We start from the raw sequence: 14,848 nt of genomic DNA on the forward strand, positions 1-14,848 counted from the left end.
GGTTGCTGCATCGAATGCAGTTGATGTCAAATCTAACCAACCCGTGCAAACGTCAAGTTTGCTACTTTGTGAAATTACCTCTCGCCCTACTTGGCAAGCAGCGTGTTGACGAAGCACCATTCTGTAGCAGCACTAAAAGCAGTGGCAAAGGACAAAGGACGTAAACCTATTAACGCTGTGCAGTTAAGAGAAGGAAAGCGAGAAATTGTGTATTGTGCTGTAATATTTGAACTCTTATGACTATTGTGAAATAAAGAAATGTTTATTTTTCGGAACAATATTATACATTTTATGTATTAGATATACCTTTACCCCCAAACGACTAGTCGCATTATGACGAAGCCTGCTACAGCGTGTCGTGCACCACATTTCCAGCAGTTGGTACCTTAAGCATTACATCATTCTTTATTATACATTGGCAAAAAGTTCAACGTCTAGTTCTGCAATTAAAGGGCTTGACTGGGTGGATCAGTGTCTTTTCTTATTCCTGATTAGAAACCCAAGTTAAGCGAAGTTTTGAGACAGTGATGTATAGCACATTCCTGCAAACTTGAATATTCATAATGTCGGTATTTTCTGCTAAAATATATCTTGAAATCTGATACTCGAGCTTATATGGTTCCGTAATTTCAGTAACTTTTAAAGGCACCACGGCGAGACTACAACAGAAAACTATTTAAAAAGGCAAAGCGAGGGTAACCCATTTATGTTATCAAATTTCCTGTAACCGTTCCTAGTTCAGCCCACACATCTTCAGGAGAACGATTTCTAGCAGCACAAACACGACAACTTCGACTCATTTCTTTTTACTTTGTTCTGGCAATAATGGTTGTCGAATCACTATTTGCCTTTGTTGATATAAGAGGCAGCTTCTGTTTCTCACTAAATTCGTCTTTACACTAATTTTGGAAATAAAATTTATTAAGGCTGACAAAACGAAAATATTGAATTTTGATTATACTCGCTGATTTGGGTTATTCTCGACTATTCTGAGCATTATATGTATACCAGAAATATATCGTTTCATTGAATAGAAATGAGGATCTTTCCTCCATGATAATTCAACTACACTAAAGTGCGTCTGTAACAATAAAGCGTTCTCTAATACGCGCATCGTGTCTGCAGGTGCGACCGTAATTGTGACATATAGAAACATCACTTCTGCCAAGGTAACTGTGGTATTAACTTGTTGTTTTAAGTGGATGGTTATAGTTTATAGCGTTATTAGGAAACGTTGTAATATTAGGCATGCTGTAGCTATTTGTGCTATTTCTTCATTTCTCTTACTTACGCACATATGTCTTCTTCAAAGCGAATAATAATGCAACATAGCATTTATAATGGCAATATTATTGCAATAAAAATGAAACAATCACTACTTTTCTGCGAATAAAGAAAAGCGAAGTTACAAAATGGTTTCCGATTAACGCTGAGAAGGTGGTTGAACAGCGAAGCTGTAAACGACGACTAGAACGAGTGCCCATTGCGACGTAGGTTCAAATTATTCACCTGGCGACATTCACATGTACTGAAGGTAATTATTAGCCTAAGACGTTTCGACCGCTGGTGACTTGGCTTGCCTCGCTACTTCGTGCACCTTCAAAGAGTAGACCAGAGTGCCGACCAATTCGCCGCGCCTTTTATACACGCTGTTCCTCAGGAGTCCTCGCAGTACGTGGCCTTCCTATAGTACTATCACAGCACAAATCAATTACAAGGCAGGTTCTTCGATTACGTACGAAAGTGTAGTTACGTCACTCCCGTATTAGAGTTGTATGACGATCTCACCCCTGGCATCCAGTTGTAAGGGCTGCAGTCGGGCACGAACTATGTCGTAGCTGGCCCATGCCGTCGTCTAACTCACCCACGATTGGGACGTGGTTTTAGGGACGAACTTGCTCTCATCGAGAACTAGCAGTAGAGAATTTAATTACAATATTTACATTAAAACATGAGATACATGTCAACAGGCCAGCATAACTGCGAAAAGGAGCACGAAGCTCCCACCACGAAGCGCACAGCACACGAGCACAAAACTCCAAGCACATCCTAGCAGCCGACAAACTGTTGTCCAACCTTCGTCCAATCGGACTGTCCTCCGTCTTTGAAGGCGTAGTCGAGGGGGGGACCTCCCCGTCTTCGAGGGGGAGGTCTCACACACTCACATACGCACTTTGGATTCGTAGAACCCACCGAGTTGAGCGGGTCCTCGTAGCCAGAATGTCACGCTTGACCCCAGCCGGAGCCTCTTAATTGCAGAGCTGACTTTGGTAGCCGCCACGAGTGTCAGCAGACTGACGAATCCTGGGGCACAAAGAAAAACGCACCGCACAATACCCTTTTCCGAGAAGCTCTCTTGCTGCAAATAGAACATGAAGGCGACGGCGAATCAACCAATAATACACGGTCCGCCAAACGTGGTCAGCCCTGCTGCCGTCGCCGACTCTCCGAAGGAGGCGCATGGTGGATTAACATTGCCGTGGTCTCCAGTTCTCCGAAGGAAGTTCATGGTAGTTTAACTTTTCCTGCCATCGCTGGTTCTCTGAAGGACGCCACCCCCGCAGAACGACCTAAACTGCAGCAGCGGGCTGAGATAGGTTTGCAGAGCAGTAACACTGCCGGCCGATCGTAACACCCATCTTCATATGCTACAGTCAAGCTGCTGCCACCGCGGCAGTTTGCGCAAAAGTAACCCTTAGCGGAAAACGTCTGCGGGGAGCTTATTACTCAGGAGGGGTGTCAAATGGTACCGGGCACGGGCAGCTTGACCCTTGATTTTGCAACCTTGCCGGGGGGGGGGGGGGGGGGGGGGAGGGGCTGTGCTATGGCTATAACGGCCCCATCTTGCTGGAGCAACACAACACCTGAATATCGTCTGATATCTGGCAGCGCTTGATTATTGTCTTCATGAAGTATAATTAGATCAACGCTGCCCACTCGCCCCAGAAATTTGTATTTGGTGACATTCAAAGCGATGTTTCCGGCATGTAGGGCGACTGGTAAAGAGTACGACATAATCTCCTATATCCGACTGGAGGTTAATGACATCGAGCAAATATGCGAGATGGATGGCAGAGGTGTAGGGTAACTTTAGCGGTTAGGCACATATTATGAAAATGTTAAATGTAGACGGCTCGTCGTTTCCAATCCGCTAGTTATCCTACGCAGAAGCAGTTTCCTCGCGTCCTGTGTAGCACGTAAATGTCGCCTACATGTATTAGTAAACTATCAGAGGAGCTCTGGCGCAGCGCTAAACCTTGCTATTGCTTTCAATATTTTGCATTTTGGCCGAGAAGGTCCATTTTGAAGCAAAAGGTGTCTCTCGCTGTGCTAACGAACACCCAGTTAGAGATTTTGATGTATATACGCGTATGTATCTATGTGGCGGTTGTTTATTGGAGCCTCAGAGTGATCATTCACCTGCGAATATATATATTCCACCTGATCTTGACGAAATTTCGGTGGTACTTTGCTTTCCTCGTCCAGAAAAGATAAAAAAGTACGCAGTTTACGTGGCATAGCTTCCTATATTTTTGCTGGTACATACACAACTTCGCCTCTATAGCTCGTCCTTTAAACAACTTACCTCCTTCTGGTTATCTCTTCGTGTGATTACTGGAATGTGAATCTGCTTTGACCAGCTGTAGGGCGACCTCACATCTGAACCTGTCCTGAGCCATTTTGATGAGACTGCACCCACACCCTTGTACACAGAAGCTAGCGGGCACGGCACTCGTACTGTGCTTCTTTAGAGAGACAATTCTTGGCGTGAGAAAGTAGTTGCATATACCAGCTGCGTACACACACCTCCCGAGAACTATGCATCACCAAGCAGGAGTGCCTAGATGTCGTTTGGTTCGTCCGGAAGTTTCATTCTTATCTTCACAGCCACCATTTTACCGTCATTACTGACCATCACGTCTTATGCTGTTATTCCACATTCAAGAACTCGCCACGGCGTCTTGGTGGCTAAATTCTTCGAAGAATATGACATCTACTGGCCCGGCAAAAAGTACCAAGACGCAGGTGCTCTTCTTCGCTGCCCGCTTCCTGCAGCCGCACTCATGTATGATTCCGCAACCACCACTGGTGGCGCACAAACTAAAGTTTTTTCTACGGTGGTTTTACCCTTCGCCGCTCTTGACATCTGAATTCGGAGGACCATGAATAATTTTCATCTCAACTTGCGGACTTGTACTGTCGAGGTATTATAGACCACCGTCCCGCAGCTTCGCACCCGCGTAACGCCCGAGTCTGTCGAAAGCTGACAGAATTCAAGCTTGAAAACACCGTGCTGTACCTCCATATTCATCATCCTGACGGACGACACTGGGTGTTCATACTACCTCGCAGTTTTGTGCGCGTTTTGTTCAAGAGTTTAATGACTATTGGACTGCTAGCTACCTTGGTATTCAGAAAACTAACGAAAGACTAGTCTGGCCTGTCTACCAGTGTCGCGAGATAAGACGCTTCCTGCGCCATTTGCCGACGTCTAAAGCGGCCAACATCAGCTGCTGCAGGGAAATTAGAACTGATTTCATGTCCTTTGGAACTGTTCGAGGTTGCTGGTATCATTCTCGATGGGCCACTTCTCATCACTGCTGCCAGTAGTAGATGGATAGTGACAGCTAGTCATCGAGCACCTCATGCACTATGCCGAAACAGCTTGTGTCAGTTATGTATCTGCTTTCGCAGTTGCTGCGTTCATATTTCATGCTCTAATCCTGCTTCAGCTCACCCCTCGTATCCTTCTGAGCGACCGTTGAAAGACATTCTTTTCACAACTGGTAGGCGAAGTATTGAAAGCCTCTGGCACTACTCGCAAGACTACTTCAAGTCGCCATCCTCTGAACAACGGCCTCACTGAGCGCTTTTATGGTACGCTTTCTGACATAACAGCCGCCTACATTCAACAAGATCACAGAAATTTGGACGCAATTTTGCCATTCTTCACGTTCACGTATAACACCGCCGTTCAACGCACCTTGTTTATGGCCATTCTCCTGGTTCATTTCTCAACGTTTCTTCTCTGCTCCGGCCGGTCCATCTCCATCTTCCTGCGAAGAATGTTTCCCACCTTGTCCATTCTCGCCAGAGTTCCCGCGTTCAATACCGAAACCAGACAACAGGACCGCAAGGATCAATAGGACGCATCCCATCGCGTAGTTTTCTACCAGCCTGGCGAAGGAGTACTGCTTTAGACTATTTCACACCCCTCGGTTGGGTGAGAAGTGTCAGTTCCGCTTTATTGGCCCATACACAGTCCTGGAAATAACTTCTCCCGTTAATTATCGTGTGACATCTGTTATAACCTCAAATGACTGCCATTGTCGCTCTACCGAAGCGGTCCTCGATTCTCATACGAAGTCCTTTACTTGTCGTTCCCCGTACAATTAGGCTGCGGCCAGGATGACCATTCTCGCGTGGGGGTATTAGCGTGCGCAATAACTGTGCACTTCATCCTGTGGACATTGTCACGTTGAAGTACCGGTTTTTGTCCGTAAGCACAGGGAGTAGGTGACTTGGCAATTAAATATACTTTGAGCAAACTTGTGCCCATAACAGAATTTCTGGGAAACACTGTTCGGCGGCGGCAAAAACCACATGTGTGGTCGAGCGTCGGCGGAAAAGAATGCCACCACTCTCGCCAGTCCCGTATTTTGTAACCGCGATGCCAACCATACTAGCGCATGAGCGCGCATCAGCGGATAAAGTGGGCCCACTGTTTTATCAAATGTATCTCCAGCGCGCTATCGAGGCGACATTGTGAACGAGTTGAAAACGGTGTTGCGCAAATAAACGGACACGAACAGAAGTAAGTGCACAGGGCAGTATTATCAACATGTGTGTTCCCTTCTTCTACATCGCGCGTGTGGGCGCATATTAGCATGGACTGTGCCGAGGGTCCTTCACCACGTCCCTCAGGCTCAATAACGGTTAGTGGTTAGTGTGACGTCACAGTATGCATATTGACGCAATAATGTGTAGCTCCCATTCCGGGGGAATGCGCACGCAATGGTGACCGCCATGAAAGATGATGATACGCGTCGGCTGCATGTAGTTCTTCCGGTGCGTCATTAAAGAGAGAGCGTCCGTTTTGCCAGCCTCCGTCTTTAACCTCCGTTACATTTTTTGGTGTGGGTGCCGGGTGCATGCTACCGTTTCTAGATCGAACCCCGCCTACAAGCTCTGCACGAAGTCCAGTAAAGCTGACTCCTCTTCGCGTATGGAGGAGGCGTCGACTTCAAGGACTACGCCCTGAGCACGAACCTCTAACCAACCATATTGTCACGTGGTGGTGACGTTAAGAACACAGTAGCAATACTGTGAAAGGCAAAACTAGATTTTATTGGGCGAACCTGTGCCCACAAAACAGGCTACACTTATAGCACAACGAAAGCGGCGAACACAGTCGGCGATCGTCGGAAATCTGATCAGCGAGTCAAGTGCGTCGGCTTTTATAGAGCAGTCGTCGAATGTTCCAGACTAATCGTTCGGACCCGCGTACCTTCCACAAAGTTCTACACCATTCGCGTTACACGATGAAATCAGATAACACAACGTTCGGCGACAACAGATAGCCGGGTAGAAGTATCGATAACTTTCCAGAAACTTCGGATACATGCAGGCGCGTCCCGCGCTGTGCGATTACATTTCTTAGGTGGCGAAACGTGGTCGCCCGATAAAGATAAGTACACGTGTCAATACCCCCCTCTTAAAAAGCATCGTCCCGATGCTACAAATATAAGAGAGCGAAACACAAAAGGACCCTTATTAAACATAAGTAACAAAACAACGAAAAGAAATCAAGTCCAAAGGTTAGTTACATGAAGTCCGAAAGTTCGCCAACGCTGGTGGTACGGCTTGAGTCGCACAATGTGGACAATTTCAGGTCGTGAGCGGCGCCGCTGTGACAGCGAAATGCCGTCTGGCACGACCTCATAGTCCAGTGCGCCAATACGTCGGATGATTTTGTACGGTCCGAAATAGCGACGCAAGAGCTTCTCGCTCAGTCCTCGTCGGCGTATAGGGGTCCAAACCCAAACACGGTCACGGGGCTGGTACTCGACAAAGCGTCGTCGGAGGTTGTAGTGTCGGCTGTCGGTCCTCTGTTGGTTCTTGATCCGCAGGCGGGCGAGCTGTCGGGCTTCTTCGGCGCGCTGGAGATAGCTAGCGACGTCAACATTCTCTTCGTCAGTGACGTGGGGCAGCATGGCGTCGAGCGTCGTCGTCGGGTTCCTGCCGTAAACCAGCTTAAACGGCGTGATCTGTGTTGTTTCTTGCACCGCCGTGTTGTAAGCGAAGGTTACATACGGCAGGACCACGTCCCACGTCTTGTGCTCGACGTCGACGTACATTGGTAGCATGTCGGCGAGGGTCTTGTTGAGGCGCTCCGTGAGACCATTCGTCTGCGGATGGTAGGCAGTTGTCCTCCTGTGGCTTGTCTGGCTGTACTGCAGAATGGCCTGGGTGAGCTCTGCTGTAAAAGCCGTTCCCCTGTCGGTGATGAGGACTTCTGGAGCACCATATCGCAGCAGGATGTTCTCGACGAAAAATTTCGCCACTTCGGCTGCGCTGCCTTTTGGTAGAGCTTTAGTTTCAGCAAAGCGGGTGAGATAGTCCGTCGCCACGACGATCCACTTATTCCCGGATGTTGACATCGGAAACGGCCCCAACAAATCCATCCCAATCTGCTGGAATGGTCGGCGAGGAGGTTCGATCGGCTGTAGTAATCCTGCTGGCCTTGTCGGTGGTGTCTTGCGTCGTTGACAGTCTCGGCATGTCTTGACGTAACGGGCGACGTCGGTGGTCAGACGCGGCCAGTAATACCTTTCCTGTATTCTCGACAGCGTCCGGGAGAATCCGAGGTGCCCAGCGGTTGGATCGTCGTGTAGGGCGTGCAGTATCTCTGGACGCAGCGCTGACGGTACAACAAGAAGGTAGCTGGCGCGGACTGGTGAGAAGTTCTTCTTCACGAGTAGGTTGTTTTGAAGCGTGAACGAAGATAATCCACGCTTAAATGCCCTAGGGACAACATCGGTGTGCCCTTCCAAATACTCGACTAGGCCTTTTAGCTCCGGGTCCCCTCGTTGTTGTTCGGCGAAGTCTTCCGCGCTTATTGTGCCAAGGAAGGCGTCGTCATCCTCGTCATCTTGCGGCGGTGGGTCAATGGGGGCGCGTGATAGGCAATCGTCATCCGAGTGTTTTCTTCCGGACTTGTATGTTACAGTGATGTCGTGGGGCTGCCATTGAGGTTGCCTTGTCCACGATCTTCTTGGTCTTCTCAGGTAGAAGTCCGTGCTCCGGGGGCAGCTGTTGAAGACTGCGGCTTGCTCGATGCTCCGGGACTACGTTGGTGTTCTCTTTGCGGTCCGGGCTTGGATCACGGCTTGTCAGGGGCGTCCGGTACATGAAAGAAAAGCACCTCCACCAGATGTCACGTGGTGGTGACGTTAAGAACACAGTAGCAATACTGTGAAAGGCAAAACTAGATTTTATTGGGCGAACCTGTGCCCACAAAACAGGCTACACTTATAGCACAACGAAAGCGGCGAACACAGTCGGCGATCGTCGGAAATCTGATCAGCGAGTCAAGTGCGTCGGCTTTTATAGAGCAGTCGTCGAATGTTCCAGACTAATCGTTCGGACCCGCGTACCTTCCACAAAGTTCTACACCATTCGCGTTACACGATGAAATCAGATAACACAACGTTCGGCGACAACAGATAGCCGGGTAGAAGTATCGATAACTTTCCAGAAACTTCGGATACATGCAGGCGCGTCCCGCGCTGTGCGATTACATTTCTTAGGTGGCGAAACGTGGTCGCCCGATAAAGATAAGTACACGTGTCAATATCAGAAAGTTGAGTACTTCACTTCCTTCTTCCTCAACCATCCCCATCGAAGTCTTCCATAAACAGTTGCGAATTCCCAAATCCTTCTGCACCATACCTCGAGAACAAAAAGTGCGCATTACCGTTGCCGTCGTTCGCCGGAATGTCCACCCTGAGTACAACGTGGCCAGATGAAGGGAGAGGGCTGAAGCCCTCCTGGAAGAGGCCGACGAACGCGCCCGTAGTTGCTGTTTCGTCGATGCAGCCCGGTACCCTGAAGGAAAGACGTTCGCTACAGTCAGCATCGGTCAAGAAGGGAAAATCACAAACTCCTCTACGGTCCGGCGACGGCGGCCGAGGTAGCGGAACAGGCCGCAATAGCGTTGGCCCTGCGTGACGACGGAAGAACGACGTTATACAGCTACTCGATATCGGCGGTCCGAGTATTCGCCAAGGGCACCGTCTCGAAACCAGTCTTATGAGTTCTACGGGACAAGGAAAACACGCAAATATGATCTTCTGGTTCCACGCTCAAATGGGACAGATCAAGGGTGCCCCGTCCAACCTCAACGAGTCCGCCCAGAGCTGCGCGAGGAATCGTCGACGGCGTAGCTACCGGGTAGCGCGGCGCTGAGGTTCTTGACAATAGGGATCACTCTGCCTCGTGCAACGAACTCACAAAGTACTTTTATCTGGGGAGGTGGAAGTATCCGCCGCCGCACATTAAATTGAACAGACCTCAGGCATTGACACTGAGATTCCGCAATTCAGGCGAGCTACCGCGGCCGAACGAAAGGGTCGCAATCTTTGTGGAAGGTATGAGCCGACTTTCCAACCCGCGGATCCATCCATGCCGGAACAAAAGAAGTTCAAGAATTTTATGCATAGTGTGAAGCAAGAGCTATTTATCCGGTAGCTTGATACGCAGCGCACCAAAGACCTTTGCAGAGTTTCTCATAGAAGCCACATCAATGGAAAAGACGTGGCAGCAGCCAAGAGGGCATTATAAATGAGACGTGTCGATCATTTCGCGAGGCCCTATCGCTGTACCCTTGGACAACACCGATGCCTAGAGGGAGCTCATCAGGATTGCTGAGCGAGAACTCTAAATTCTTCAGACGACTCCGGCATCCATGCCACCGATTTCTCTTGCTTACGTCGTCCGTGAAGAAATCAAGCAGGCTGTCCAATTCCCAGAGCGAAGCGAAACAGAGCACCAAGTGCGGCAGCCACTGCAATGCATGTCGTATGCGGAGGCTGCGCGACGTTCGTTGTCCCCGATATTTCACTCCATGAGCGTCGTGCCAGATATTCATGGTGTGCGCACCATTGAGCTAGCGACTGGCGACTTCAACCCTCGTAGCACGCCGTTTATGGTTGAAGCACGGCCACTCCTCAAGAGCGACGTGTGGTGCATTGCAGACCGGAGGCCCTTGTGTGTTCATTGCGGTACGACCAGCCACCTCTACAGGGCATGTCCTTAACGCCTAGTTGCGCTGATCAAGTTTCTGCTTAATACGCCGTGGCCACGCAATGGCGAACGCCTCGTGGGGATCTAACGCTACCTCACGGAGGCCAGGACTCTACGATTTCGTGAACCTCGGTCTCTGTCACCCGCCTGAAACAGGTCTTCCAGCCCCATTTTAACGCCGAGCGCAGCCAGGCGTCGCTCACCCAGCCCTGTCACCAACGAATTGCGGAGATGAGGATGCTGACGTTGCGAATGCAGAAGATCCTGCACTTCGACCACCACGACATGACGAAGTTCGGACGCCTAGAAAGCAGTGTCGTGACGTGTCAGTATCCTGCGACGTACCATTAACGATAGATGTCCATGGAGTCACGGCGCTAATCAACACCGGTGCGGGCACAGAAGTTACGAACCAGAATCTCATGCGCATACTAAAGAAACTTGCGAAATAATGGCCTGGAACTCAGATTCATACTGCAGGAGAGCACTTGATAACTCCAGTTGGTCGATGCATGGCACGAGTTAAAATTCGGGCCCTCACCTCGTTCGTCGACTTTGTCACTCTTCCTGAATGTTCAAGGAACCTTATACTCGACACAGATTGCCTTCAAGCAAACGGTGCCATCATCGACCTGCAAGAGCCTAGTGTCAGCTCCGCTACCGCGCAAGCGACCGCTCAGCGTAATGAAAACGACTGTGATATTGCACGTAGCGTAGCCGATGATCACGTCAGCTTGCCACCCAAGAGCAGCCTGATGACTGTTGTCCAATACAATATGAACGACGACGACGAGGGCATTCCTGAGGCAATCGTTCTCTTGCTTCTTGAACGCACCAAATGCATAGCCAGATGGCTTCTTCAGCTGCGAAACAAATTTTCCCTCGTTCTGCTAGCAAAGTTTAGCAACTAGTATCTTCATTCACCGCTAAAAAAGACGATCGCGTTTCTTTGAGGAATCATTGATTTCACCGCCATTGGTGCGTTGGAACTCTCATCGTGTCAGCAGACTGAGTTACCATGCCTAAAAGAACGTACTCACGTTAACCGTGATCTGCCAGGCCATTAGGAGAACCGTTTACTGAGTCTCGTTAATGAAATGTTTACTCTTTTTCGATGACGTCCAAAGTGCGACGCTCCTCCGTGAAAAAGCACCGCATTATTATGGTTGAGCTAGCACGTCCTGTTCGCCAGCATCCTTACAGAGTATTTTCAGTAGAAAGGGAAACGATCAAGCAGCAGGTGAAAGAAATCCTCCAGGACGACGGTAACCAGCTGTCCACAAGGGGCCCTCCCCTGTAGTGTAAAAAATAAGGACAACACACTACGTTTCTGTGTAGATAAAGAAACTAGAACCGTGTCGCAAAATGCTGTGCTCATCCATTGCCACTAGTCGACGGCTCATTAGATTGCCTACAGCATGCCAAGTTTTTTCTTTACTTCTTGAATCTTAAGTCCGGGTAGTGGCAAATCGAAGTTGTTGACCAGGCTCTTAAAAACAGCGTTTGCGACACCTGACGGGCATTACCAATCCATAGGTGTCCCTTTCACTCTCTGTTCTGCGCCTGCCACCTTTCAGCTGATGATGGATACCGTCCTTGCTGAACTCTAGTGGCAAACTTGCCTCGTATTTTTCGAATTTGTCGGCGTCTCCATGAGCTCGTTTGACGAACTTCTCGCATGACTCAAGGGCGTTCTGACTGCTTTCCGGACTGCTGACCTCACCATTAAGCCTGAAAAATGCTACTTCTTTTTCCCATAATACCAATTTTTTGGCCATGTAATTGGCCATAAAGACGTCCGACCAGACCCTGACAAATTACCTGCCTTCGACGAGTTCTCAGCGCCCCCCCCCCCCCCCCCCCATGCAAGAAGGCTGCCCATAGCATCCTTGGTTTGTGCGCAGATTATAGGAGCTTCGTTGAGGGTTCTGGAAAATTTATGAGCCTCTGACGCGACAGTGTGCCTTTCCTTTGCCTGGACGAGCAATAGGCATCGTTTAATGAACTGCGTCAGCGTTTGCAACCTGCAGCAAAAGCAGCTCATTTCAACAAACACGCTGATACCAAAATTCACACTGACACCAGCACTGTGGGTCTCGGCGCAAGTCTTGTGCAGTGGCAAGACGGTGCGGAACGCATCATTCCTTATGCAAGCTGCAGTCTCGCCAAGGCGGAGGCGAACTACTCAGCCAGTACAAAGATTGCTTAGCGGTGTTTGGCCCATTTAGAATTAGCGAGCCTACTTCTGCGGTAGACCGTTTTAGATTGTCAGCAATCACCATGGCCTGTGATGGCTTGTCTACGTGAAGGACTCGGCAGGCAGAGTATCCCGCTGGAGCTTGTGCCTACAATTGTATGAGATTACCGTTGTTTACCAAATTGGAAGGACACAACAATTCTGGCTCGTTTTGATGCGCACCTTTCCACACGACACCATTGGACCCTTAAATCGACTTGTCATTTGCCTGTGCTATCGACGCCGTCAAGCTAGCTGGGGAAACAGTGCACTGACCATAAGTTGCTGCTACTGATTGAGCACTTTGAAGGAGTTGAAGCTGTTTTACCTCGCTTGGCTGTGCACGGCTTATCATTGTACTGTCTGTGTAACAACGTTCTTTACAAGAAAGACTAAGGAAGCGATCCCCAAACGTACCTCCTTGTACCGTCGGCACAGCTCCAAGGTATTTTGAAAGTCTGCCGTGATAAGCCATGCGCGCGACACGTGAAATTTACTAGATGTTAGCAAGAATACGACACAACTATTACTGGCCTGAGATGTTTCCTTTTGTGCAATGGTATGTGAACACTTGCCATGATTGCAACCGCCGCGAGAAACTGCCCGTTAAACCGACTGGCTTTCTCAACCTTGTGAAGTGTCCTAAAGCACCTTTCCAACAAATAGGAATAGATCTACCTGGTCCATTTTCAGTGACGTCATCGCGTAACGTGTGCATAGTCGCCGCTACCGACAATCTTAACGTGGTACGCAGAAACCGAAGCTAAGCATTGCCTTGCAGAAGCAAGGAAATGCTTATGAACTGACCGAAGTGTTTATCCGCCACATCGTCATACATCACGTACCCTCTATTCTCATCACCGATCGTGGTGCAGCATTCAGAGCCGAACTTATGCAGAACGTTCTCTAGTCAGCGCGCTGGTCTCTGCAAGGGCACCGCGTGTCATCCTATCGGAATGTTTGAACATGTTTGAATGTTTGTATGTTTGAATACTGGCTGATATCCTTTCCATTGATGTTAACGAAGAGCGCAAGACATGGGACGAGAATTTACAATATATGACTTTTGCCTAAACCACTCCTGTTTACGGCGCTTGAACTTGTGTACGGGCGGCTTCACACCTCAACACTTCATGCCATGCTAACTGTGGCTGATAGTATTCCAACAAGCAAACACATGGTGGATATTTTTTCTTGAAAAATCCAAGAAACAAGCCAGCTCGTTCGACATCGTATCCGGAGCCAATAGCGTACCGACACTATTGTATACAACCAGGCTCGACGCGACGTCCATTACAATATCGGCGACTGCGTGTAGGTCTGGACACTCATCCCTCACCGTGAACTCAGAAAAGTTGCTGCACCGGTATTTTGGTCCCGACATGGTCGCACACTGCCTCATAGACGTAACCTACGAACTGGCCCCCTACAGTACTCTGGTTCGCTCTGTCGTCGTCCTCGTGCTGAAGTTGTTCATGTAGTGTGCCTGAAGCGTATACGCGTAAGGGAACATCCGGATGACACCTCAGGAGCTCCATTTCTTACTGAGAACGCCCCTGAAAGAACTTTTTTTCACGCCACCGAGACCGTCGCTTTTCGCATGGGGTGGCAATTGACACAATTCTAGAAGAGCTGATTGTTGGGCTAGTTGGTCGTCCATAATTGTAGTAGTAAGTTAGCGCGATAAAGAAAACGGAAACAAGAAAGTTGGACAAGGACAAGCGCTACTCACAACTGTTTAATCGAAGGAAGGATAGTACGTATATATCCTCTTGTCACGTATGCACATATCCAGCAGAAGAAAACATGCACATCAAAAGCGGTTGCGCAAGAAGTCAAACTCGGCATCTAGTAATGAGATGAAAGGCTCATTTACACATCTATCTTTTTTCTTTTTGATAAAGAAGGCCTCAAGAGCGAGCCTGGAAGAGGCGTTGCCGCTCCTGCCAAGAATAGTAGTTGGCACATTTGGCGCATTTGGCACAATAGAAGGTACATTTGGTGGCTCATGTTAGCGCGTGGGGTTGTGACGCTCGATTTTCTGCGACTACTATTCTGGGCAGAAGCAGCAACGCCTCTTCCAGGTTCGGTCTTGAGGCCTTCTTTACCAAACAGAATAGAGATAGATGTATAAGTGAGTCTTCTATCTCATTACTAGATGCCGAATTTAGCTTCTTGCGCCACCACCTTTGTTGTACATGTGCGTGTTCTCTTCTGCTGGGTATGCGCATGCGTGACAAGGTATATAGGTACCATCCTTCCTTCCATTAAACAGTTGTGAGTAACGCTTGTCCTTGTCCACCTTTG

At 48.9% G+C, this 14,848-nt stretch overlaps 1 long non-coding RNA gene across 3 annotated transcripts in view; it reads right to left on the reverse strand.

Moving 5' to 3' along the window:
* LOC126528286 (uncharacterized) overlaps positions 1-14,848 on the reverse strand; it is an 85,408-nt gene that overhangs the window by 738 nt on the left and 69,822 nt on the right. The window lies entirely within an intron of this gene.

This window comes from Dermacentor andersoni, chromosome 9 (genome assembly GCF_023375885.2).
Source record: "Dermacentor andersoni chromosome 9, qqDerAnde1_hic_scaffold, whole genome shotgun sequence".
Classification (NCBI taxonomy): Eukaryota; Metazoa; Arthropoda; class Arachnida; order Ixodida; family Ixodidae; genus Dermacentor; species Dermacentor andersoni.